The sequence below is a fragment of the Mirounga angustirostris genome, unplaced genomic scaffold (assembly GCF_029215605.1).
Source record: "Mirounga angustirostris isolate CCGP_5_RB_7025 unplaced genomic scaffold, mMirAng1.0.hap1 SCAF_15, whole genome shotgun sequence".
Classification (NCBI taxonomy): domain Eukaryota; kingdom Metazoa; phylum Chordata; class Mammalia; order Carnivora; family Phocidae; genus Mirounga; species Mirounga angustirostris.
The window spans coordinates 30,061,021-30,088,731 of NW_026991723.1; the positions used below are offsets into that span (position 1 = coordinate 30,061,021).

Below are 27,711 nucleotides of genomic sequence, written 5' to 3' on the forward strand. Positions count from 1 at the left end.
ACTGAAGCACTCAGAAATAGTTTGCTCTTTTAAATAGGTCAAGCACTTCCCAAGCCATTTGTACATTTCCTTAAAGGCAATCACTTTTTTTAAAATACAACAACAAAAGGAAACTGTAGTCTGGTGTTGAAATCTAATCCCTAGTTAGACTTTATCAGAATTTTACTAGATGTGGGTTTACATGCAGGGAACTGGGAAAGAACTACCTCAGCTTTCCCACTCTGCATTTCTCTCCAGACCCCTGCAGGGTTCACACGCTGCCATGCGTTGACCATACGCACAGCTTAGAGTGTGTTGCTCTTCTGCTGTGATTCTGAGGCCAGCAGGCTCCTCACAGACAGCTTGGCCAAGCCCTGGACATGGCATTCGAGGCCTTTCCCGACACGCCCTTGGTCTCTAGCCTCACCGCTGGGAGTGCCCACATTCTTATCGCACTGTGGCCACGCCACACAGCGGGGGGTGGTTCATCCCCTGCCATGCCTCCCTGAGTCCAGGGGCATCTGCCTAGAGGGCCTTTGGCTTCCACCTGAAGAGCTCTCTGGCATGTATCCTTCTAGATGCAGCCTGGTGGTGACCAGTCCTCCTGTTGGTTGGCATGTTCTGTTGTCACAGGGGACTTCGAGAATTTGCTCTCAACCCCAGACCACACTGGGTGCTGCTCTTGGGGCGTGACCTTGCCACACTCACCTTGCCGCCTCCAAAGCCACGTGCGTGTGTAGCCACCCAGCAGGCCCCCTTTGCTAGCGTGCGGTGAGCGGCGCTTCTTCCAAGTGGGAGAAAGATGCAGAGTGAATGAGTGAGAGGGGCCTGGGCTGTGGGGCAGGGAGGTGACTTGGTCCACATCACCCACTGAGCAGCAGTAACAGGGGACTCGGAGCAGGCTGCGCTGCCTCCAAGCCAAGTTTTTATCACAATGGGCTGTCAGTTACCTTCTCCAGGCCCTGTCGATGGCCTGTTTCCTCCATAAATTAAAACAGAGTGAGGCAGATTTCCGGAGTTTGATTTTAGGTTCTGCCAGTCACAAACCGAGAAACTCTGGGGGAGTGTCTTACCTCCGGGAGTGATAAGAGCACCCATCCCACACAGTTGCTGCAAGAATTAAATAAGACTATATATGCAAAGTGACTAAGATCATATCTGGCACAGAACAAGAGTTCAATAGATGTTAACTATTATTAGTTATTAATCACTTCAACTAATGCTCATACACAAAATAAGATCAATTTTCCTATCCGGCAATGAATATGCTATCGAAATATTACAAACAAGGATTCTGCCCCCAGAATTACAATTTTTCCTTCATTTCCCATGGTTCTAATGTCCTTCCCACAAGTCTTTTATCCCACATAGTAAGAAATTTGCTAGAGGGTCCTAATTTCAAATATCCTCACCAACAGTCCTCATAAACCATCCAAACATTTGAAAAACAAAATATTTTCATCACCCAAACTACTTCTCCAAGATTGCCTCTTCGACCCAAAAGTGGAGCCTAATAAATATATATATATATATTATTTTTTAGCTTAAATTTACTCTTTTTTACACTTGGAAAATATGACCTACATCCTTATGGCCCTCAGCGCACTGAGGTCACGGGGGTAGTGGCCCCATTCCTTACCCACCTGGCAATCAGGGAGCAGCTGGGTGGCCCCTGACCTACAACCCCATCCTCCCGGGCTGTGGGGCCCAGAACCTGGCTCATCTCAAGATCGGCCTGGAAAAGGCTGCGAAATCACGGGGCTCATCCAGGCGCTTGATAAACACTGGCTGAACGAGCGAATGGAGTGACCACATGCACGCACGCAGTGCCTGGCCTGGGTGCGCGCACCCTGTGGATGGGGTGGCAGGCAAGGAGAGATCCCTGGCTCCCACTCCCACCCCAGACACCCCTCAAGCAGACCCCTGGAGGAGTGTGTTGTCCCCGGTGTAGCTTCTGTCCCCTCTAGGTTCCCATCAGAAGACATCAGTCGCCCTGCGGCCTTACGTGTTGTGAAGTGTTTGGTGCGTGCGGTGCCCCGGGATTCAGATTTCAAAACCCTCTCCCCACCACCCGCCACAGCCAGTGTCCATCTGGAGAGCTCTTCAGCATGGGTGTCTCTTCACTAAACTGCAGGAAGGATTTTCTTCCCATTGATGAACTGAATGCTGTTTGGTTTCCATGGTGAGAAAAGACGCTGGCCTTGGGACTGGGCTGGGGAGGGTAGAAGGACCTCCTGCCCAGGTGGGTGGATCACCTGGGGTGGCCGTGGCTCTGGGCACTTCTTGAGCTGCGGTGAACCTCTTCTGCCTGTTTCTTCCATCCTGTTCCAGATGGCAGTTCATCTCTCCAGGGGCTGAGGCATCTCCCCTCCTGCTCCCCTCCCTCAGTCTGCCCTTCCCGTCCCTTCCCTAGTCTTCTCCAGCCTGGAATCTGGTAAGAGTTGCAGGAAATCACTGGAAAGCGACCTCGCCAGGTGTTCATCGTATAAAAAGGGTGGCTCTGTCTGGTACAGCTGTTGCCACTGCTGATTCTCCTGGTCGCCTTGGGACTTGGATTTATTGTCCTGCAAGTAAATACTAGGAAGTAAATAACAGAAATACCTTTTTTCCCTGGGGGATTCCCAGACTCATGATGATTAACTTGCTCTTTTCTCCTCCCTTTCTCACCAACCATGAAGCAGGGACATTCTCCAGGAAACGGGTTGCTCGTGACTGTCTTTTTTTTATTATTATTGTTATGTTAATCACCATACATTACATCATTAGTTTTTGACGTAGTGTTCCATGATTCATTGTTTGTGCATAACACCCAGTGCTCTATGAAGAACATGCCCTCTTTAATACCCACCACCAGGCCAACCCATCCTCCCACCCCCCTCCCCTCTAGAACTCTCAGTTTGTTTTTCAGAGTCCATCATCTCTCATGGTTCATCTCCCCCTCTGATTTCCCCCCTTCATTCTTCCCCTCCTGCTATCTTCTTCTTCTTCTTCTTTTTTTTTTTTTAACATATAATGTATTATTTGTTTCAGAGGTACAGGTCTGTGATTCAACAGTCTTGCACAATTCACAGCGCTCACGATAGCACATACCCTCCCCAATGTCTATCACCCAGCCACCCCAACCCTCCCCCCACCCACTCCAGCAACCCTCAGTTTGTTTCGCGACTGTCTTACCAACAGGTGTTTCAGGGAAAGGATGAGCTGTCCCGTGGAGGTGAGAGGCAGAAGTTGAAAACTGGAAGCTCACAGGTCAATTTGCCCCATGCAATGGGATTTTAAAGGGGGAGCTCACATTGCAAAAGCAGAGACTTCACATGAAAATTCGTATTTGGGCCCTCTCTTGGAAATTGGGAGATTTTTTAGAGATGGTGGGCCTACATTCCCACAGGGCATGCCTGCCCCTCTGCGTCATGGACTCACACTTCCTCATATCTCTTGAGACCACGGCTGAAAGTCTGATGTACTTTATCATTATATTTGTTCTGTTGTTTTCCTTATAGGAGAGACATATTTTTTCTGTGCCCATATGTTGTGAATTGAAAATGGCTAAAAATTCATTATCATCCTTCCCATCGAAAAGTGAAGTCAATTTCCCATTTTGAATCAGGGCTGGCCTGTGACTTGCTCTGTCCAACAGAATGTGGTAGAAGTGATGCCGCACAACTTCTTAAATGGGGCCATAAGACATTCACAGTTTCTGCTTTCATATACTTGGAACACTCCATCTTGGAACTCAGCCATCCTGCTGTGAGAAGCCCACGCCACTTATAAAGGCCATCTGGAAAGAACTAGAACATTCCATTCCACAACCCCAGTTGAGCTCCCAGCCAACAGCCAGCCCAACTGTCAGCCATGTAAGTGAGCAATCCTGGACATTCTGGCCTGGTTGAACCTCCAAATGACCACTGCTCTGGCTAACACACCATGCAAAAGAAGCACCCAGCAGAGCCCAGTCCACCCACAAAATCATGAGAAGTAGTAAATGGCTGTGGTTATTTTATGTCACTAAGTTTTGGGGTGGTTTCTTCTGTAGCGATCGCTAATCAAAACACCCTATCATTATCAAAGTTGGGGAGGAAAGAAAGGTAAGAAGGAGACATGTCTCAGGAGAAATGGAAGAAAGTAAACATTTTTGGAACTGAAGAGTCTTGCTATGGGATTTGTACAAAAATACCCATCTTCCTTCCAAAATTTACACTGCCAGTTCTCTGAAGCATTTCTATCAAGGACTCTGGCTCTAAGGGAAAGTGGCCACCGATGCCTGCAGACCAGGGTCTAAGTTCTGCTTCTTTCTCACTAGGCTTCTAATGGTGAGCAATCATCAATTCTCTGACCTTCAATTTTCCCATCTTTGAAAGTGGAATACCCGTATCTTCCCTGCTAACCTTATATGGATGCTCTATAAATTGCAAACAACTTTGTAAATGCAAAATATTGTATTTGCATTTTATGTCCCCAATTTTTTAAAGACTCCTCAACTCTTGGGGGACCCCAAATGTATGCTATCTTTTAATTTGATATGCTGAGAGGTGACTTACATTGGAATTTGTCTACCCAACTGACCTTGAATTCCAGGTCTATGGAACAGGGATGACAAAGAGGTTTCAGCTCATATGCCAAATCCAGGTGTGCTTACTACCTGGAGAACTGTGTTGAGAATAATCTGAGGCCACATCTGGGAAGGAAGATGGGTACATGCGGGCCCTGAATGGACCCTCTTGGCACGAACAAGCTTTTTTTTAAAGGGCTTTTTCTTTTGTTTTTAAAGAAACTTTGAATGAAATAACAAAGCACAAGTTGGCAGACTGGATTTGAGCTGTGTGACTGTGACCGTGGACCACATAGAACTTCTCTGATCTCCAGTCTTGTCATCTGTAAAATGACAATGAGGATGATGATGATGATGTATTTATTGAACATTGACTCTATGGTTGATACATACTATTTCTCTTGATCCCCACAACAACTTCTTGGAATAAAGTTTGCTTCATCATTACCGCCATTTTACACATGAAGACACGGAAGCACACACAGATAGAGAAACTTGCCCAAGTCACACAGCTAGTAAATCTGGAAACCAAGATTTGAACCCTGATAGTCTAGACCAAATGTTGGCAAACTTTTTCAATAAAGGGCTAGATAGTAGATATTTCAGGCTTTGTAAGCCACACTGTCTCTGTGCAACTACTCAACTCTGCTGCTGTAGCTCAAAAACAGCCAGGGACAATATGTAAACAAATGGGTGTGACTGTGTTCCAATAAAACTTTATTGGCAAAAACAGGCAGTGAACTACATTTGGCCTGTGGGCTGTAGTTTGCCAACCTCTGGTCTAGAGAAGTGCTTTCCAACAGAAACCAAGCAAGCCACAAATTACAAAGATTACATATATGATTTAAAATTTTATGCCATTCATATTTTCTAGTCACATTTTAAAAAGTTCAAAGAGATAGGTGAAACTAATTTTAATACTATATTTTAAACACAATAAATCCAAAATATTATTTCAATGTGTTATCAATATTTTTAAAATTATTGAGATATTTTACATTATTTTTTTTCCACGTCTTTAAAATCGAGTGTGTACTTTATACTTAGGGCCCATCAGAGCTGGGACCACATGTGGCTGGTGCCCCATGGAGGACCCCCAGGTCTAGAACCCAGCTCTTCTGTCTGCCTCACGGGGTTCACCAGGACCTTGGAGCTAACACGTGGAAACACACGAGAGAAATGCCAATTACTATTTTTGATTCATTTGGGTCTCTTGGATGGGCCCCAGGTCCTACCTTGTATGAACCATTTCAAGAGTTTGATTTTAATTAATTAATTTATTTTTTATAAAGATTTTATTTATTTATTTGACAGAGACACATCAAGAGAGGGAACACAAGCAGGGGGAGTGGGAGAGAGAGAAGCAGACTTCCCGCAGAGCAGGGAGCCCTACGCGGAGCTCAATCCCAGGACCCCGACGCAGAGCTCAATCCCAGGACCCTGAGATCATGACCTGAGCCGAAGGAAGACACTTAATGACTGAGCCACCCAGGCACCCCAGTGGTGAAACTCAGCATCTGGGAAGTTTGGATACAACTCAGCTGAAAATAGCCACAAAAAAAAAATTAAGAGTTTGATTTTAATTTAGCGATTTGGAACTCAGAATGCATTTTTCCTGAGGAACAACACTATAAATGGCCGTTAGAGTGTTGGGCCTTCCCACAAAGCCCTAATTAACAGGCAGTATACCTGTCAAACACAGTGTGGCTTGAATTACCCCTAACAATCATCCAAAATGTGATTTTCTGCTAGCTCTCACTAAGGATACTGGGAACAATTTCTAGCCCCAGGCAGTACGTTGAAGCACGTGTCCCCCCCACCCCCGCCCCCCGCCAATCTTTTGTGGCCAGGCCACCCTCCAAGATCTGAGTCATGGTCCAAGCAGTTGCCCCTTGTTGGCAAGAGCTCCGATGCCCCTGTCCCTTGCCCAAATTCTGGGAAGGCTTCGTTCCTAAGTCAGAGGCTGCCCAGCCCAGATCGGTGTCCTATAAAGGGTCCAGTACCTTTATGCATTTCATTGTTTCCTATAGGCACAAGTTCAGGCCTTCAGAAAGCAAAGCAATAGAGCATTTAGCAGTGATTCTCAGACTGTGGAATGTAATGGATCAATAAAATTTCAAAAACAAAACCAAACAAAACCAGAGGACCTATATCAAGTGGCCAACTTGTCATTTTTCCAAGTAAACACATTAAGGGGGGGAAAAAACACCATACCATCCACTGGCCCATCATTTTAACACTAAAAGTTAGAATGGCATTTTAATGCCAAGGTAAGGGAGGGGGGCCTCAGAATTAAAGACACTTTTTTTTTCAATTGAATAAATTTGACTTTGTAGAAAATTCCTACCGCCTGGCCTTTAACATTTTGTCAAGGACTTTAACAACTTTGCCTCCAGGGGCCCAGGTTGTCAGGCTAGCATTTGAGAGTCCGGGTGAATAAAATGGCTCGGGGCAGTTGCACAGGGTAATGAATGGTCTGGACAGAAAGCAGAGGGAGAGGCGTGGCCGCAGCTGGCCGCCGAGCCCAGAGGTGAGCTATCCTCCCAGGAGGGTTTTGGGTAAAAGGAATCACCACAGCAGAAAACATATCCTTTATTGGCACTAGTATCTTACGTTTGCATCTGGCGGTAGACTTTCGAAGGTGTTTACGCATCCCTTTTACCTCTTTTGATCTTCTCCGAAACTCTACAAGTTAAGCCCCACATCTTACAGATTAAACAGTACCATGGACGGAATTCCAAAGACTGCTCCAAATTTTTTTTCCCTTTTTGAAGACTTTCTTACTACAACCCATGTTCAACATCCCAGGAATGGATTTGGAGAACCAGAACTCCTGGAAAATAAGGATGACTCCGTCACTCATTCATCTTATAACCTTAGATGTTATCCCATCTGTAGAACAGAAATTATAAACTCAATGACAACGAGGGCCTCATTAATTTCTGTAAAGGGATTTCTGAGCTGCTCTGATGAAAGGAAAAAGCAAAGTAGAAAGAATTCTTATGATGTCTCCAGGCCTTGGGTTTTCTTCTCCGTGGTGGGCAGGTCCCAACCATCTCTTGGCGCCAGCAGGGCCCGAGCTCCTTGGCCCTGCCCCACCTCTGCATTCAGCCTCCATTTCCTTCCTAAAAGGCGGTTTCTTTTTTCTTTTTTTAATTTAATTTAATTTTATTATGTTATGTTAGTCACCATACAATACATCATTAGTTTTTGATGTAGTGATCCACGATTCATTGTTTTCGTATAACACCCAGTGCTCCATGCAGTACGTGCCCTCCTTAATACCCATCACCGGGCTAACCCATCCACCCACCCACCCCCCCAAAACCCTCAGGTTGTTTCTCAGAGTCCATAGTCTCTCATGGTTCATCTGTCCCTCCGATGTCCCCCCCCTTCATTTTTCCCTTCCTTCTCCTAATGTCCTCCATGCTATTCCTTATGTTCCACAAATAAGTGAAACCATATGATAATTGACTTTCTCTCCTTATTTCACTTAGCATAATCTCCTCCAATCCCATCTATGTTGATGTAAAAGTTGGGTATTCATCCTTTCTGATGGTTGAGTAATATTCCATTGTATATATGGACCACATCTTCTCTATCCATTCATCTGTTGAAGGGCATATCGGCTCTTTCCACAGTTTGGCTATTGCGGACATTGCTGCTATGAACACTGGGGTGTATATAGCCCTTCTTTTCACGACATCTGTGTTAAAAGGCAGCTTCTCTCTTATCTGCAATAACCCTGCCTCACTCATCACCAGCATGGCCATGCAAATGATGCATGGCAGGCATGGACCTGGGTTTTGAAGTTGCTTAAGTGACATTTCCTGCATTAACCATTTTGGAAGAGTAATTGTCAATGGTAATCTCATCCAGGGTTTTCCTGATGGGCTTGTGTTTGAATTATCCCCAGTTTTCAAAGGTTTGAAAGACACACACACACACACACACACACACGGCCAAATAAAAGCCAGCTTCTTCTTGTTCCAGCTCCATAAACGAGTTCAGTGTGGATATTCTGGGCATTATTGAAGTGGTCTGGGTCCATCCCATCTCCCCACCTCTACCCTCCCTTCCCCACATTTTCTTTTTAAAACCATGCTTCTGTTACTAATAGTTCCTTCTGAACCCAGCATCCAGTGCTTTGAAGTAACCATATAAAGCAATAGACAGACTGCAAGCAAATGGCGGAGTACTGAGTCTCTGAACACAAAATTATTTTCAGCTTACTGTTATTTTGCTCTTCACAATCTCTGGAATTTTGCTTTGACTGGGAATCAGCATTAGATGAAAAGGCTTCTCTTCTTCCATGTGCATCTAGCAAATGCTCTGTCTTAAGGGCCCCGCCCGTGTTTCCGCACGGTCCTGTGTGCAAGCATTTGGAACTTCAGGAGCAGCCGGAGCTAAAGGGGCAAGAGAGTCCAAGTCTGGTGCAGTAGCCCTGCTTCAGCAAAGCAGTGTGTGCAAAGGAGCACAAGAGGCTGACACCTTGACCCCAAGCTTGTCCTCAGCTTCCCTTAGGGGCTCGAGGATTGGGAGGGAGGAGGGGAAAATATATCTGCATCTTCAGCAGTCTTCCTTGAGGAAAATACCTGCGTGGACCTCCCTCTCTAGCCCCTCTCCCCAGGAAGCACAGTTCTCTGCTTTTGTGTTGTTCCCCCCTTAGTTTTCATAACTCTCTCCTGTCCCATCCCCCCTCTCCTGAAGGCAAGCCTTTAAGGTGTTCATTTCCCACGGCTGCCGGAAGAGCACGCTATTGCCTCGCGTGCAGTAGACGATGCTTCTCCAACCTTCATGTGCTCACCTGGGCGTCTTGGTAAGGGGCAGGCCTAGCCTGGGGAGGTCTGGGCGGCAACAGAGGTGGCACCTCCATCAGACAACCCGGTGAGGTCTGCGCGCGGGTCCCCACACTCACCTTGAGCAGTGGGAACCCCTAGAGATTTTGTTTCTGCCTTTTCACTCCGAGCCACTTTGAGAGCCTTCCTCCTCTCCGGCTGTGCACCTCATCTCTGGCTCCGGGGCCGGAACCCCTCACGCTTTTTTCCCACTCCCGCGGGCCTCACAGTAGCCACGGTCCATGACCCCCACGACCCATGGGAGAGTTTCTTGGGTGCCTAGAAGCAGATTTGCTGGGCATGGGGCTTGGGTCAACTTCATCGGATTGGGGCTGCCAGACTGTCCCGCAACAAGGCAGAGACTTCCCACTGTTATCACAAACTAAAACTTTCCTGGTAGTAAGTCAGCAAGACAGGCGAACGTGACGGAAGGGAAGTGGCCATCGCTGGCCACCTTAGGGAAACTGCGCGGAGGACAGAGGTGGCTACAGGAGTTTTGCCTGTGGCGTAGGGCGCAAGCACAAACTTTGTCTCCAGGAAACTGTGAATAACTGCTGCTCGCCACAGGCTTGCAGCTTTGGATTTGCTGGAGGTGCGGAGTCAGGAAACATCTGAAGAGCACTCGTGGCAGCCACCGTTTTCAGGCACTTTTCAGATGTCGCCTCACCTCGGCCCACATCACCTGGGAGGTAGGTACTGGCAGCTGTCGCCCTCCACAGGTGAGAAAACGGAGGCCCCACGCCCCCCGGGGCCCAGAGCCTTATCTCTGCAGCATATGGGCTCTCTGGGGGTCCTGCGCTATGAAAGTGCAGACTTCCCGGGGAGTCCCGCCTTGTAGGAGGACATAATTTACTAACACAGTGGAGGAGACCAAGGCACGGAGGGAGAAAGTCTGTCGCCCTGAGCCAGGGCACGCTCGCTGTCCCCGGGCCTCCCCGCCCTCCAGCTCAGGTGGCCCGCTTGCTTACCGAGATGCAGGGTGTCCATTCAAAGCAGGATGCAAGTGAGCCTCCGTCAAGTTCAAGAGCGTGAGAGTATTTCCTGGGGAGCGTCCCTTGCTCTCTGCGGGGCGCCGGGCACTGCGGGCATCCCCTCCACGGCCCAGAACACTGGGGAGCTGTTGGTGCGTGAGGCCTGTGTGCTGCTCATCTGTTGCCACCAAGGAAGCTTCCCGATGGGCACTGTGTGTGGGAACAAACTCACGCAAGTGCACACCACCATCCTTTCCCCTCAGCCCTGGCTACACAGGTGTTTCTCAAGTGGGGCCAACTGGGGCCTCCACTGGGAGTGTTGCCTCACATTTTCACTCATGGAGATGGGGGTGATGCTGCTCACAGCTCCCTGAGCCAAACTGCCTGTCCTGCTGTCCCTGCTCGGCATTCACACTGACTCTGGAAGAGCCCGGCCGAGCCTCTGAGGAATGAAGATGGTGGAGAGTAGAGGTGGTGTGCCTGAGAAGACTGAAAAGTGTGAGCACATCAGTGCAGGCGGGAGTCGTGCCTCCCTGGGATCAGATAACCAAGACTCCACTTACGGTAATACCTCTCTCCTTGAAGAAGGTGTTCCCGGCCAAAGCCCGTGTTCTAGGCCATCAGCAAGGCCCGGGCACTGTGCCTCCCAACGATACATGTGACCTCCTCCCCCAACACCCCTTGTCTCCTACGCCGTCCATTGCACGGATGAGCTTTCTCAACATGCTAATTGTCTTCATCTTTCTCCTCCTCCTACTGCTTCTTCTTCTCCTTCCCCTCATTCTCCTTCTTCTTCTATCTCCAAATAGAATAAGACCTGTCTCGTCATCAACATCATATGCCTTCTCTGACTCAGAGATTGATATGTGATAAAGCAGAAACTGAACTTTAAAATATGTTCACGCTGTACAGGAAAGAATTGTGTCTGGGGCAGAAAATGCAGCTGACACTTGAGTGTTCACATGCCTGTGAATGTCCAGAGCTCATACAGTTCAGGATGCTGATGTGATATCCTGAGATACCAAATAATTTCCTCACACAAAAGTTATCCTGTGACCCACTCTGTCACCTACCTGCTTCTACTCATGGCTACATGAACAGAGCCAAATGCAGAAACCAAAGAAACGAATTCTTGCATTTTCAGTGTTAAATAGGCTCTTGAAAGTTAGAATTAATGGCCTTGAAGCCCAGATCCTAATTTGTAAAAGCTGAGAATTTTGAGAGAAGGCAGGAAGGTGGAGTTTCAAAAGGCTACCCCCTTGCAAGGCATGAAAACAGAAGGTTTGTGTCATAACAAGACTGGAAAGAGAAGTAAACAAAGGGCACGTGCCCTACTTCAGGGCGACTGGATAAATACAGTCTGAACCGGGGAGGGAGGAGCTGGGGAAGCAGGAGGGTGACTCATGTGTGTGGTACCTCTGCTTGCCCTTCATGTTCACCAACCTAGTCCAAGACAAGGAAAAATAATGGAATCTCTCTTCAAGTTTGGAGGCCCCAGGGTAGATAGAGTCCACTTCCCCCTTATTTCCCTAGCAGATCATCAAGGCCTCACAGGGCAGTCTCTGCTCCATCATGGTCATGTAGTAGCTCATGACGTGTATGAGGTCCAGGCATTAAAAAGCCAGCAAAAGCCCATGATTTCTCCCACGTGAAAGCATTTGAATGTTTCCTGAGTCCGTGAAAGGGGGGGAGGGAGGAGAGAGGGGGGGGGGGAGAGAGGAGAAAGTCTGCATCTAAGGCAAGGGGATGCTGGAGCCAGGGTTCACATGGGGCATCCTCACATGTCAGCAGAGCCGCCCATGGACCAAAAGGTTGAATTCTGTCTCAGTTCAAGACAAAGACAGATCAAGATCAAGACGCAGAGACTCCTTTGAACCGATACCCTCAAAGTACCTGTGTGAACTCCTAGAGTTTAGCATACCTCCAAAAAGAAGATGAGAAAGACATTCCGGAATTTGACTAGTTTCACTGGGTACAAAAGGTTAGTTAAAATCCCTACCTATGTTGGGCGCCTGGGTGGCTCAGATGGTTAAGCGTCTGCCTTCGGCTCAGGTCATGATCTCAGGGTCCTGGGATCGGGTCCCGCATCGGGCTCCCTGCTCCTTGGGAGCCTGCTTCTCCCTCTGCCCCTCTCTCTCTCTCATGAATAAATAAATAAAATCTTTTTAAAAAATTAAAAAATTTAAAAATAAAATAAAATCCCTACCTATGTTGACAAAGCTCTCACAAATCTGACAGGAAGCAGCACTTCCTCTCTGCAAGGGGCCACCAGATGCCTGGTGCTGCCACGTACTGAAAGGGAAGCAGCCCCACTCACTCCTTTCCTCCTCCAGCCATGGACCTTCACCACCATGTTGCTCCTGCCCTGTGTGGGGCTCCACTTGGAGGAGCCACATGATGGGTACCACTGAGCACACCCATGTGACAAGGCCACTGTTGGTCCTCCCAAAGTCACTATTCCCCAGGTGCCACATCAAGGTGGAGTCCTGTGCAGAGGAGGGCATGGCCCTCTGCCTGCCTCTGGGCCACACTTGGTGCCTCGAAGCAGCACCACCTACACGCCTTGCTTCAAAGTGTCTCATGGAAAGAGCGTCTTCATCCTCCCCCCAGAGCAGAAATTCTGAACTTGGTTTCTACAGATAGAACTCAAGAACCTGGTGGATTTGCTTGGGAATAAAACCCACATCTTTATTTTTATGAACAACTAACTGAAATGTAGCATTTCCTTCTACGATCAATTGCAGTGCTGCAATTTTGTCACCAGTAGAACATGGATATCTTTATATCACATATGCTCATCACTTCCTCTTCACATTACAGCAATTAGACCCACTACCAGGTCTTATCATTAAAACATTAAGAAAGAAGCACACATATTACTATTTGACAAAACGTTTAAGTTTCCATATTTCAATATAATCAGTTTCCTTTGTAATTCTATGTATTTCATTTTATGCATTAAAAAAATTTTTTTTTGATAAGGGGACCAGAAACTTACTCCAGTGGCTGAAAGTTAATGCCATAAAAATATTTAAGAATCTCAATCCAACCCAACCCAACCCATCACCCAGAAGAAACACAATGTTCCTTCTACTGCCCTCCTGTTTCCTCTTAGGTCCTCTGTTTTCTGTCACTCCTCCTCTCCCTCCTTTTCCTCTCTTCCACCCAATATTTATTCTCTCTCTTGTTATCATCTTCAACACCACCCTCCAGCAACCAAACAGGAGACCGCCACAGGAACATGGCCTCTCTCCTCAGCGTGAGTGTAGGACAGAGGCAGAGGTACTCCTTGGAAACACAGCTTCTTGCAGCCAGGTGTGTCTTAGAGAAGTGACTTAATTTATCTCCCGGGTGGATGGCTCTTTGTTTAGGGAAAACAAATAAGGCCCTTTGGCCAAGAAAGTTGACACCGAAAAGGCCCAGACAAGTCGGTCTGGGGGAGAGAAAAAGAGGTGAATAGGTCTGCGAAGTATCATGGGAAGAATTTTGAGATTCTGTGTTCAAAAGGGAGTGGCTCTAAGAAGGGTGAAGGGAGCGAGGAAGCATGGGGCGGGTGGCTAGAGGCTGAGATTTCTGTTAGCGCCTGCCCAGCACCCACTTGCCCTCCTCTGGCAAAGGCACCAGGCTTTCACCCCCTCTACCCGTGTATCCGACTTGGTGAGAGTGTCAATCACGTGTGCTCCAGCTCCCCAGTCAAGGGGAGGGTTGGTGACCCAGCCTCAGCCAGTCAGACCTCTTCTTAGAGTGGAGGGACGGGAGTGTGGGAAGAGAGGGCATTGAGCCATCTTGGTGACTCTCCCTTAGGTCCTGCCCCCTGACTCCAAGAAATGCTGCTTCCCGTCCTTGTTGAGATCCAGTTCTTCAGCTAGCCCTTCAATTCCTTCACTCATTCCTTATCCTTCCTAGAAATTACTTTTTTTAAAGTGGTAATTTAAAAAAACAAACAAAATAAATCTATTATGTGTAGACACATAAGTTTATAAAAAGTGCTGATACCTGGGCTGGAATGATACCATAGGGATGTTGGGTGGGAATGGAGGTGGGGAGAGTTGAGAGGGGAACTTCATAGACTTCAAAATATCTATAATATTTTCTTTTTTAGAAAAAAGGTTGGAAGTAAATGTGTTCCAATATTAACATTTGATCCTTTGGGATGGCTAATTCTTGGATACCTGTTTATTATCCTCTGTGCTTTTTGCTTGTTTTCTTATTGATGTTTCAACAACAAAATTATACCCAAGGAGAGAAAACTCCTACCTGCTTCCTCAAGGCCTAGAGGCAGAGAGCTCTCTGTCAGGTGTCACTCCATGGGGGCCTCTAAGACCTCCTGCTCCATTACATGTGGTAGTAACGTTTTCTGCTAAAAATAGAAATAACCCCCTTCTTAGACCCCACAGTGTCTTCCCTTCCACCATTCCTTTTTCCATTTCTTGGATACAAAAGCATCACCACCACCAAAGGTAAGAACATTCTTCCACTATTTTCCCACAGTGGAGAGTCCAGCTAAAGAAAATTTCAGTTCCAATAGCAAGATAATTCCCATGAAAAATAAATGGGAATGGCGCAAAGAGAATGTGATATAAACATGCACCACTGAATAGAAGAGAAGGTACAATTTCAAATACCTAAAGTGTTTACAAAGTTCAACGTGGGTTCCCTCCCGCTTTTTAAATTTAAATTCTAGTTAGTGAACATACAGTGCAATATTGGTTTCAGAAGTAGAATTCAGTGATTCATCTCTTACATATAACAGTGTCATCTTGTTGCTATCATCTTCAACACCACCCTCCACACACAGCAGAAATTCTCCACACACAGCAGGAAATTATATTAGCATATATTAGCAGGAAATTAATTATTTATATCTCGTATTTTTACATTTGTAATTGATGACTCATTTTATTGTGCTAGAGTCATGAAAACAAGGACAAAAGCCCACATGAAATTAGGTACAACCCAACACTGCCCTTTTGCAGGTAGACCACACTTTCTATTACTAGGATTCTCAGAGGTAGTCCCACAGGTTTTTACTGAATCAGGCTGGGAGGTTATTACTTTAGTCGACAGAAACAGTTTCAAGGAGGTGCTGTGGGTTGTACATGTATCTGGATTGGAAGGACACACATCCCTCTTAAAATGCCATCATATCTGTCCAGTAGTTCTGTTGTCAAATTGTCGCCATAAATTAAGTAGACAGAACTGCCATAAGGCCAATCGCAGGACGTAAATGTCTAAAACAGGGCCCCTGCATGGCTTCCTGTTACATCTGACCTCCTAACTCCCTCTCTCCCCAGGACCAGTGCCAAACTCAGAATCCTCGGCTTGAGAAAGGCTTGGCTTGCTATCAGATACATCCTAATTGATAAAACTCCTACATCGACAGAGATGGAGAAGTGCAGGGAAGAATGAGGGGATGGAGGTTGCTTTGCCAGCCAAGCTCCACAGACTAAATTGAAGTCCTGTGGTAAGGAAGGCACTTGTTTATGACTAAGGCTGAAATTGAAGAACTGGGTCAAGTAGTTGATGAGATGAGACTGCATAGGAGCAGGGCTGACCTTGTTTCAGCCCTCTTTGGCTGGGCTGCGGGTACTTATGGTCAATAGTCTAGACTTCAGCCAATGTTCTAATGGTGATGTAATTCTTGTGGGCTCCATGCCTGAATACCATACCCTGTAGGTGGTTCTGTAAGGAACAGATGTCCCCACCCTGGGGAACGGGATGTTCTAGTCTAAAGAATAGGGGCTCTCGAAGTGGATCTTAGAGATAAGATTATATATTTCCTCTCCCTGACATTCTTAGGGTCATTTTTTAGAGTTTGAAGTATGGAGATGTTCAGAGTACCTCCAATGATGGGGGGAGGGAGCAGCCTGGTAAAGAAGCCTGGAGGGTCTGGGTCTGTGTGCTCACTGTAAGCCCTTGTCCTTATTGTATTTCCATTTCACTGTCTTCAAAGTTCAGAAAATTCTCAGAAACGTATAGTCTGGTTTCTGCTGTGTGTGGAGAATTAAGGGGAAGGACTGGTTGGTGGTACAGAGGAAAACATCCCTCACTCTGGTCATCACTGGGGACACCTGTGCCCAGTGGTCAGTCTTCTGAGGGTCCTTGGCAGCAGTGGCCGAGACAGCACAGAGGTACAGCTGCTAAAGAATCTGCACTCAGCCCAGCATCAAGGAAGCTCTCTAGCTGTTGTAGGAATCCATCCAAGTTCCTGCTCCTCAGTGAACAATGAGGACCCAATGCTAAACGCCTCGTAGGGCCTCTGACAAATCAAGGAGGCAGACTTAGGAGGTTCTGGACTTCTTGATATTTTGGTCATTGGGGCTTGGAGTCGTTTTACATGAAGTGTCATGTTTCCTAACATCCTAATATCCCCTTCTTTCTTTAGTGACAGAACCTCTGAAATTGAGGTGTGTAGATGACTTGCCTTGTGGTTACCAGCTTGAGCCCAAGCAGTATTCATGATACATTTGAAAGTTAGGATAAATTTCAGGCTGAGTAAAATATGGCAGCTTAAACCATGGCAGCCACTGCTGCCAGTGCCCCCCAGAAGACTGACCACTGGGCACAGCTGTCCGCAGTGATGACCAGAGGGAGGGTTTAAAAATAAAATTCGATTTCTCTGTCATGTGAGAAGTAGAAAAATTAGTGGTGTGGACTCCATCCATTAAAATGAGGAGCGTAATATATGCCAAAGGGAATAACCCAAAATGAGTTAGTGTCAGATATAAGAAGAAGCAAGATGTGCCTGGAGGTGAGTAACTCACATGCTGGACAGCAGGTAGACTTTCCAAGTCTCCAGCAGCACATGAGTGTGTAAGTGGGGAATCTTGGTTAGAGCATGGAGAGAATCTTGATGAGAGAATAGAAAATGTCACAAATAGAATCAGCCCACAAATAAATCAGTGGCATATCCAGACCTAGGTCCTGCCTACATGCCTCCAACAGGCGTGGCAGTGAGAAAGGTTAATACTCTAACTACAAACTTATTTATACTCAAAAATAGTGAATACAGACTCATTGTCTGAAAAGCACAGTAATTTGTTCTCGAGCTCCGTAATGAGGTTGGGGGAGGGGACATGCCACATGCTGAAGTGGACTTCAGCAAGGAGGACAGGATGTGTGTCTAAGTCCAAGTGTGTTTGGGGTTTGTGAATTATTTGGTACAATAATGGCTGGGTATTTATTTATTACATTGAAGTAGAGCTTTTGTGTTTGAATCAAAAGCACACTTAAAAGCCTATTGTAGAAAATCAGGCTCTATTGTAACATAAATGTGCATTATATAAAGCAAAAAGAAAAGGAAAAAAGGGGGTTTAAAATTACAAATAAACTGTGAAACTTACAAATTATGGGAGAGTTGAGGGTAGGATCTCAGAAAAGATCCAAGATGGCTCTTCTGTTCTCTTTCTGACCAGAGTCCCCATCACTACAACCAGCTCTTGCTTCAGCCAGACAAATGGAAATGAAATGGTTCTTCTTTCCCAGTCCTCAGAATTATGATGACTATGGAGCTAAGTGGAGGAAGAATAATAGAATAGGAGGAAAACAAAGAGAAGGTAGGTGAACTCCCTTGAAGCATTTGCACACACTCAATAAAGAGAAGTTAAAACTGTCCCTGCTCCCATCTCAAGCAATACTCCAATTTATAGGGATTTCACAGATGGCTGCCCTACGTGGGTCTGCCCTTATTGTGGAAGGGTGCATTAAATTACTGGAGTTCTGGAGCTAGGCTGTATTTTCACTCTGGGTAGTTTTTTTTACCAGCTTACATAAGATATGGTTCATATGTGATACCATTTAAAGTATAAAATTCAATGTTGTTCTTAGATATTCAGATATGTGCAACCAACACCACAGTCCATTTTAGAACATTTCATCACCTCAAAAAGAAACCTGATACTCTTTAGCTATCACCTTCTATTTGCCAGACCCCACTACCCCACCTCTAGGCAACCACAAACGTACCTTCTATCTCTATAGACTTCCCTCTACTGGACATTTCGTACGAATGGAATCATATAATATGTGGTCTTTTGGCGCTGGCTTCTTTCACTTAGCACGACGTTTTCAAGATTTATCCATGTTGTAGCATATATCAGTTCTTCATTCCTTTTTATAGTTGAATAATATTCCATTGCGTTGTTATAACACATTTCATTTCTCTATTTGTCATTGATGGACACTTAGGTGGTTTCCTTCTTTTGGCTATGGATAATATTGCTATAAATATTTTTGTACAAGATTTTGTGCGGATATGTGTTTTTATTTCTCTTGAATATGTTCCTAAGAGTAAGAATCCTGGATTATATAGTAACTCTATATTTAACCATTTAAGGAACTACCAAACTGTTTTCCAAAGTGGCTGCACCACTTTAAATTCCTACCAGTAGTGTATGAGGGTTTCAACTTCTCTACATCCTCATCAATACTTGCAATTATCTGACATTTTTATTACAACCATCCTAACTGGTGTGAAGTGGTATCTCATTCTTTTGATGCGCATTTCTCTGATGATTAATAATATCAACCATATTTTTATGTGCTATTGGCCATCTGCATATCTTCTTTATTTTATTTTATTTTTATTTAAATTCAAGTTAGTTAACATATAGTGTAACACTGGTTTCAGGAGTAGAATTTAGTGATTTATCACCTACATATAACACCCAGTGCTTATCCCAACAAGTTCCTTCCTTAGTGCCCATCACCCATTTTTTTCCATACCCCCAACTGCCTCCCCTCCAGCAACCTTCAGTTTGTTCTCTATAGCTTATGGTTTGCCTCCCTCTCTGTTTTCATCTTATTTTATTTTTCCTTCCCTTTCCCTATGTTTATCTGTTTTGTTTCCTAAATTCCACATGTGAATGAAGTCATATGATATTCGTCTTTCTCTGACTGTGCATGTCTTCTTTAAAGAAATGTTTATTCAGATCCTTTCCTTATTTTTTAATTAGATTATCTGGCTTTTTATTATTGGGTTGTAGGAGTTCTTTATGGATATATAGATCTAAGCCTCTGATATATAATTTTAAAATATTTTCTGCCATTCTGTGGGTTGTCTTCTCATTTTCTTCATAATGTCTTTGGAAGCACAAAAATTTATAGTTTCAATGAAGTCCAACTTCATTTTTCTTTGTTGCTAGTGCTTTTGGTGTTTATATCTTTTGCCAAATCCAAGATCATTTCTGTGGGGTTTTTTTTCCTAAAAGTTTTATAATTTTAACTTTACATTAGGTCTTTGATCCTTTTTGAGTTAATTTTTGTATATGGTATGAGGTAAGAATCCAACTCAAGCTTTTGTATGTGGCAATTCAATTGACCCAGCACCATTTGTTGAAAAGACTATTCTTGTGAACAGAGGCTGCTGGGAAGATGACAGAGTAGGAGGACCCTGGGCTCACCTCTTGTGGTGTGGCCACCTAGAGAACAACCACATTGGCATAAATAACCCTGAAAGTGACCAGAAAACTGGTAGAACGGACACTCCTCAGTTGGATGTAGACAAGAGGCCACAGCAAAGTGGGTCCACCTACTACAATATGCTCTTGGCAAGATCCCATCAAAGCAGTGCCACAAGCTTGGCAGTGTGCGCACAGCCCAGACAAGGGTCAACCCCACTCCAAAGTGAGTCCTGCTCCAGGGAGAGGAGAAGATAACCACACATCAGTCTGACTATGACCCCAGCAGTGGGCTGGGGGCAGGCAGCTGGTCTGACTACAGTCTCCACCCACTGATAAAAGTTTCTCTGGGGACAACACAGGGAAAGTGCCCTGTAGTTCGGTGCTACTTCATCTCTGGCAAATACCTGGTCTTACTCAATTCAAGCCCAAGGCACCGCCAGACTGGCCCACTAACACCATAGGCACCAGACCCTGCCCACAACAGGCAGAGAGCCATCGCTGGCTGGACTGAAGACAAACACAGCTCCACCACAAGAGTAAGACACCCTTATAGTAACACACATAGGGGGCACCCCTAAAGACCATTTTCTGGTGAAAAGGAGACATTGGACTGTGGGGCACTACAGGACCTCTTCTTCATAAAGCCACTACTTTCAAGTGCAGAAGACATAGCTCTTTCCTCACACATAGAAACAGACACAGCAATAGACAAAATGAGGAGACAGAAGAATATGTCCCAAATGAAAGAGTGGAATGAAATCATAGCAAGAGACCTAAACAAAATGGAGATAAGTAATATGTCTGACAGCAAATTTAAAGTAATGCTCATAAAGAAACTCACTAGAATTGAGAAAGGAGTGCGGGACCTCCATGAGACCCTCCACAAAGAGATAGGAGACCTAAAAAAGAACCAATTAGAGATAATGAACTCACTAAATGAAAATAAATAGACCACCTGGAATAAATAGCAAACAAGAGGAAGTAGAACAGATCAGCAATTTGGAGGACAGAGTAATGGAAAGTAATCAAGCTGAGCAGGTAAGAGTGAAAAAAATATACAAAATGAGAATAGACCCAGGGAACTCAGCAACACTGTCAAGCATAACAGTCGCATGGTAGGAATCCCAGAAGAAGAGTGAGAAAAAGGGGCAGAAGTCTTATTTGAAGAAATAATAGCTGAAAACTTTCTGAATCTGGGGAAGAAAAGAGAAATCCAGATCCAGGAGACACACAGAGTTCCCAACAAAACCAATCCAAAGAGGTCTGCACCAAGACACCAAGTAAATAAAATGGCCAAAAGCAGTGATAAAGAGAGAATTTTAAAAGCAGCAAGAAAAGGAAAGCATTTAGATACAAGGGAAACCCCATAAGACTATCAGTGGATCTTTCAGCAGAAACTTTGCAGGCCAGAAGAAAGTGGCATGATATACTCAAAGTGCTAAAAGGAAAAAATCTACAGCCAAGAATACTCTATCCAACAAGGCTTTTATTCAGAATAGAAGGAGAGTTAGAGTTTCCCAGAAAAACAGAAGTTAAAGGAATTCATGATCAGGAGCAAAACAGCCACATTCCCGTCACACACAATGCCATCAGCCTGTGGGTCCCAAATTCACAGTCCAGCCACCCTCCTGCACTGCCTGCCACCTGCTCAATGCCAAGTCAATATACCTTTATCTCAGATCAACAAGGACTCAAACTGACACTCTTCCCCTCAAATTCCAACCTCTGTGCTCAAGTTTGTGCACAGAAGTGGGAATAATTATAACAGCAGAATGAGGTAACCCAAATAGTGACACTAATTCTGTGGAATATATAATGGATAAAAGGAGTGTGCTAGACTGAGAAGATCTCCAACAAGCACATCAAAGAACAGTACATACAGCATGATTCTGGTTACTAAAAGAAACAAACCCAGGAAAAATAAAACAAGACAAAAACAGAGAAGGAGACAAACCATAAGAGACTCTTAATCATAGGAAAAAAACCGAGGGTTGCTGAGGGGGAGGGGCATAGGGGGATACTGGGTGATGGGCATCAAGGAAGGCACATGATGTAATGAGCACTAGGTGTTATATACGACCGATGAATCACTGAACTCTACCTCTGAAACTAATAATACACTGTATGTTAATTAATTGAATTTAAATTAAAAAAAGAACCCCCCTCCAAAAAAAAGAAAATACTATTCTTGCTCTATAGGATAGTTTTGGCACCCTTGTGAAAAAGCAGTTCACCACAGATATATGGATTATTTCTAGAATCTCAATTCTATTCCACTTATCAATTTGTCTATCCTTTTGACAGTACCACACTGTCTTGATTAACATGACTTTGTAATAAGTTTTGAATTAAAGAAGTACGAACCCTTCTGCTTTGTTCTTTTTCAAGATTATTTTAACTATTCTAGGACCCTAGAAATTCCATATGAATTTTAGACTCAGCTTGTCAATGTCTACAAAGAAGCCAGTTGGAATTCTGATAGGAATTTCATTGAATCTGTAGATCAGTTTGAGGAGTATTGTCACCTTAACAATGTTAAACCCTCCTGGGGTGCCTGGGTAGCTCAGTTGTTAAGCATCTGCCTTTGGCTCAGGTCATGATCCCGGTGTCCTGGGATCGAGCCCCACATTGGGCTCCCTGCTCAGCAGGAGGCCTGCTTCTCCCTCTCCCACGCCCCCTGCTTGTGTTCCTGCTCCTCTCTGCCAAGTAAATAAATAAAATATTAAAAAAAAAAAAAGGTAAACCTTCTGATCCATGAACATAAAACATTTTTCCAGTTATTTGGATTATCTTTAATTTCTTTCAACAATGCTTTGTAGTTTTCAAGGGATAAGTTATGCACTTCTGTTAGATTTATTCCTAAGCATTTTTGGTGCTATTATAAATGGAATTATTTTCTTAATTTTATTTTTAGATTGTTCATTGCAAGTTTATAGGAATATAATTTATTGTTATATATTGATTTCATATCCTTCAAACTTAATGAAGTTGTTTATTAATTTTAATAGTTTTTAGTTGATTCCTTAGTTTTTTGTGTATTCAAGATCATGTCATCTATGAATAGTTTTATTTCTTCTTTTCTAATCTGTATGGCTTTTATTACTTTATCTTGCCTAATAGCCCTGGCTAGAACTTCAAGAACAATGTTTAAGAGAAACGACAAGAGCAAATATCTTTGTTTGGTTCCTGACCACAGTGGGAAAGCATCCAGTATTTCACCATTAATTATGATGTTAGCTGTGGATTTTTCATAGATGCCCTTTATTAGTTTCAGAAAGTTCCCTTTTATTCCTAATTTGTTCACTCTTTTTATCTTGAACAGTGTTGGATTTTGTCAAATTCTTGTCCTGCATCCATGAGACAATCATGTGATATTTTTTTTATTCTATTAATATGATATTTTACATTAATTGATTTTGGGTGTTAAACCAACCTTGCATCCCTGGGATAAATCCCACTTCACCAAATTCTTTTTAGATATTGCTGGATTTGGTTTGCTAATATCTTGTTGAGGAATTTTATGTCCATTTTCATAAGAGATATTAGTATGTAATTATGTTTTCTTATGATGTCTTTGTCTCGTTTGGGTATTAGAGTAATATTGGCCTCATGAAATGAGCTGAGAAGTATTTCTTCCTCTTCTGTTTTTTGAAAGAGTTTGTGGAGAATTGGTATTAATTCTTTAAATGTTTGGTAGAATTCAGGGTTGAAGCCATCTGGTCATAAGCTTTTCTTTGTTAGTTTTATTATTGTTACCACTAATTCAATGTCTTCACTTGGCATAGTTATATTTATACTGTCTGTTTTTTCTGTAGTCAGTTTTATCAGTTTGTGCCTTTCTGGGAATTGTCCATTTCATCTAAGTTATTTAATTTGTTAGAGTACAATTGTTTAATAATATTCCTTTATAATGCTTTTTGTTTCTGTAAAATCAGTAGTAATGTCCTTTTTTTGGTTTCTGATTTTAGCAGTTTGAGTTTTCTCTCTTTTTATTTTTATTGACCATCTAGTTAAGGGTTTGTCAATTTTGCTGATCTTTTCAAAGAGCCAGCTTTTGGTTTCAATAATTTTCTCTATTGTGTATCATTCATTTCTGCTCTAATCTTTATTATTTCCTTGTCTTCTGCTTGCTTCAGGTTTAGTTTGTTCTTCCTTTCCCAATGTCTTAAAGTGAAAGGTTAGGTTATTGACTTAAGATCTTTCTTCTTTCCTTAATATGGGCATTTACACCTTTAGAGTTCCTTCTGAGGACTGCTGTAACTGAATCCCATGAGTTTTGGTATGTTGTATCTTCATTTTCTTTCATTTCAGGCTTTTTTATAATTTCCCTTTTGATTTCTTAACTCCTTGGCTATTTATGAGTGTGTTGTTTAATTTCCACTTATTCATAAGCTTCCCCAGTTCTTTCTTGCTAATAATTTCTACCTACATTTCATTGTGGTTGTAGAACATACTTTGTGTTATTTTTGTCTTTTAAATTCATTGAGGTGTATTTTATAGCCTAACATATGGTCTATCATGGAGAATGTTCCATGTGCACTTGAGAGGAGTGTATATTCTGTTATTGTTGGGTAGAGTATTTATAGATGTCTGCTAAGTCTGATTGGTTTATACTGTTGGTCAAGCTTTCTATTTCCTTGTTACTCTTCTGTCTAGCTATTCTGCACATTATTGAAAGTGAGGCACTGAAGTCTCCAACTATTACTGTTGAATCGTCTAGTTCTCCCTTTATTTCTGTCAGTTTTTGCTTTATATATTTTGGTGTCATATTATTAAGTGAATATATGTTTATAATTATTATATCTTCCTGGCGAATTGACCTTGTTATCATTATAAAATGTCCATTTTTATGACTTTTTTGTTTTAAAGTCTATTTGTCTGACATCAGTTTAACCATTCCAGTTTTTATGTGATTGTTGTTTGAATGATGTGTCTTTTGTCATCCTTTTATTTTCAACCTATTTGCATCTTTGAATATAAAGTGTGTCTCCTGTAAACAGTATATAGTTGAAACATTTTTAAAAATCTAGTCTGACAGTCTTGGTCTTTTGACTGGATTGTTTAATCCATTCACATTTAATATTATTATTGAGATAGTTCAATTTATGTCTGTCATTTTGCTTTTTGTTTTCTATATGCCTCATGTCTTTTTGCCCTCTATTCCTAATTTACAGTTCTTTTACACTAAGTAAATATGAATATAATATTTTCTAATGTAGCATTTTAACTTCTTTACTGATTTTTTACTATATATTTTTTTAGTATTTTTAGTAGTTACTCTAGGGTTTACCACATATATCTTATCAGAATTGGCTTCTGGTTTATGCTAGCTTAATTTCATTAATGTATAGAAACATTATTCCTATATAATTACATTCTCCCTCCTCCCTTTTTGTCATATTATTTTTACATATATTATTAGATCTATTAATGTTACAAACCCAATACATCATTATAATTATTTCCTTGCACTCTGTAGTCATTTCCTTAGCCTAATAGAGCTTTGCTCCCATTCACACGCTTTGTGCTATTACTGACAAACATATTATACATATTCTACATACTTATGTTTTCATAGGCCCCAAATACATTATATACATATTATTTTATACCAGTGTCTTAAAATCAATTAAGAGAAGAGGGGAGAAAAATGTGTAATTAAACTATGTTTTGTCATTACATAATTTCCTGTGGTCTTTGTTTCTTCATGTGAATTTGAATTACCATTTGGGGTTACTTGCTTTCAGTATGAAGAAATTCCTTTAATATTTCTTATACGGCAAATTAACTAGCAACCAATTCTCTCAGTTTTTGTTTATATGGGGAAGTCTTTATTTCACTTTCATTTCTTAAAAGATAGTTTTCCCTGATACAGAATTCTTAGTTTACATTTTCTCATTGAGCATTTTGAGTATGTTATCCCACTGTTTTCAGGCCTCAATTGTTTCTGCTGAGAAGTTAGCTGTTAATATTATTGAGGGTTCCTTGTTAGTCATTTTTCTCTTGCTGCTTTCAAGAACTTCTCCTTGTTTTTAACTTTCAATATTTTTACTGTAATGTGTCTCTTTGTGGCTTGCTTTGAATTAATCCTATTTGGAGTTTGTTGAGCTTCTTAGATGTGTAGGTTAATTGTTTTTCAATAAATTCGGAGATATTATGAGCAACTCTATGTCCACAAATTTGGTAGCCGAAGTGAAATGGACCAATTCCTTGAAAGGCACAATCTGCCAAAACCCACATGAGAAGAAACAAACCATCTGAATGGGCCCATATCTAGTAAAGTAACTTAATCAATAATTTAATAACCTTCTAAGACAGAAAGCATCAGGCCCACACAGGTTCACTAGTGAATTCTACAAATACTTAAGGAATAAATTATGCCAATTCTCTACAAGCTCTTTCAGTAGGTAGAAGGAAAGGGAATCCTTCCTAACTCATTTTATGAGGTCAACAATACCCTAGGACCAAAACCAGACAAAGATATTACAACAGAAGAAAACTACAGACCAATATCTCTCAATAAATTTGGGAAGTTTTCAGCCATTATTTCTTCAAATATTTTTTCTGTTCCTTTCTATCCTTTCCTTTGGTCTCCCATTACTTGTATATTGGTGTACTTTCTCCTCCCTAGGGACTTATTCTGAGTTTTCTCCTGCAGACTATCAGGCTTACAGTTCAGCCTTCAGTATCTTAAATATTTTCCCAATTGCCTTTCACCATAATCTCCATGGTTTTTGAGAGCACACTTAGCTTGACGTTCTCCAAGCACTGTTGCAAAATAATTTAATTTCTTTGAGGAAATATTAGAAACTATCTTTTTATGGCCTGCTTCTTCCCTTGTCTCCAACCCCATCCTCAAAACATTTGAGCCAGGCTCTGGAGCTGGAGGTAGGGACAATGGCAAGCTTTCTTCTGAGGGACACCTCCACTCTAAATGCTGAGCACTTGGCAGAGAGGTAGGGGCAGCCAGAAATTCTCTAAGTTTACATCTTCTACCACCTCATGAGCTGGGACAAGAGTAACCAGGGCCACATCCTTCTCACCATGCTCAAGGTAGACCCTCCATTCCACAAGTGGTAGCTGGGTAGCAGAAGAGGGAGCCCCACCTCTCAGCCACACTCATCTGGAACTTAGTCTCAGAAACAGGTAACTGTGGGCAGGATGAGAACTGCCATGCTTCTCCCCTAGGGAAGAATGCCTTCTGCATGCTGGAGGGAGAGGGAACCCTGTGCTCTTGGCTGCAGAAGTTTGGAGTGGACTTACTACCCTGCTGAACTGGAGCTGGCAAGGAAAGAAGCAGTCTTGGTTCAAATGTCACAGACACTCACCTATCTTACCAAATTCTTGTAAATTTTCTTAAATAGAAGTTTCTTCAGTTGCTGCCTTTTCTTAGGACCATTTCCAGAAGTTTTAAATGGTTGGGGTTTTATAGTTTTCCCCCAGTTTTATTTTGAGTATGTAGCTATTACTAATATCATTGTGTATAAATAACAAAGAACTTCTGGCATATTCTCTTTATGGTGACATCATGGGCTAGGAATGAGGTGTTGAAGTCCTAACCCCTAGTACCTATGAATATGACCTTATTTGGAAATAAGGTCTTTATAGATGTAATCAAGTTCAGATGACAGCATGCTGGATTCAAGTAGGCCTAATCCAATGACTGATATCCTTATAAGTGGAGAGAAATGTAGACGCAGACACACAGGAAGAATGCCATGTGATCACAGAAGCAGAGACTGGAGTGATGTGATGACAAGCCAAGGAATACCAAGGATTGCTGGCAACCACCAGAAGTTGGAAGAGGCAGGGAAGGATACCTCTCTTAGGGCCTTCAGAGACACCATGGCCCTGCTCTTGATTTCAGAATTCTAGCCTCCAGAACAATAGCTATGCAGGACATTGGTAACATTGGTAGATAGCTGCTTTGAAAGGAGTTTCAAAAAACCATGTGGAAGGGTTACCTCTATTCT

At 43.0% G+C, this 27,711-nt stretch overlaps 1 long non-coding RNA gene across 1 annotated transcript; it reads right to left on the minus strand.

Moving 5' to 3' along the window:
* Positions 1–7,902: 7,902 nt before the first annotated feature.
* On the minus strand, positions 7,903–27,148 carry LOC135362712 (uncharacterized). Its single transcript, XR_010407711.1, has 4 exons — positions 27,067–27,148; positions 17,681–17,848; positions 10,335–14,697; positions 7,903–8,934 (listed from the first exon to the last, which is right to left on the minus strand). It is a non-coding gene; the product is annotated as an uncharacterized LOC135362712 (long non-coding RNA).
* Positions 27,149–27,711: the final 563 nt, after the last annotated feature.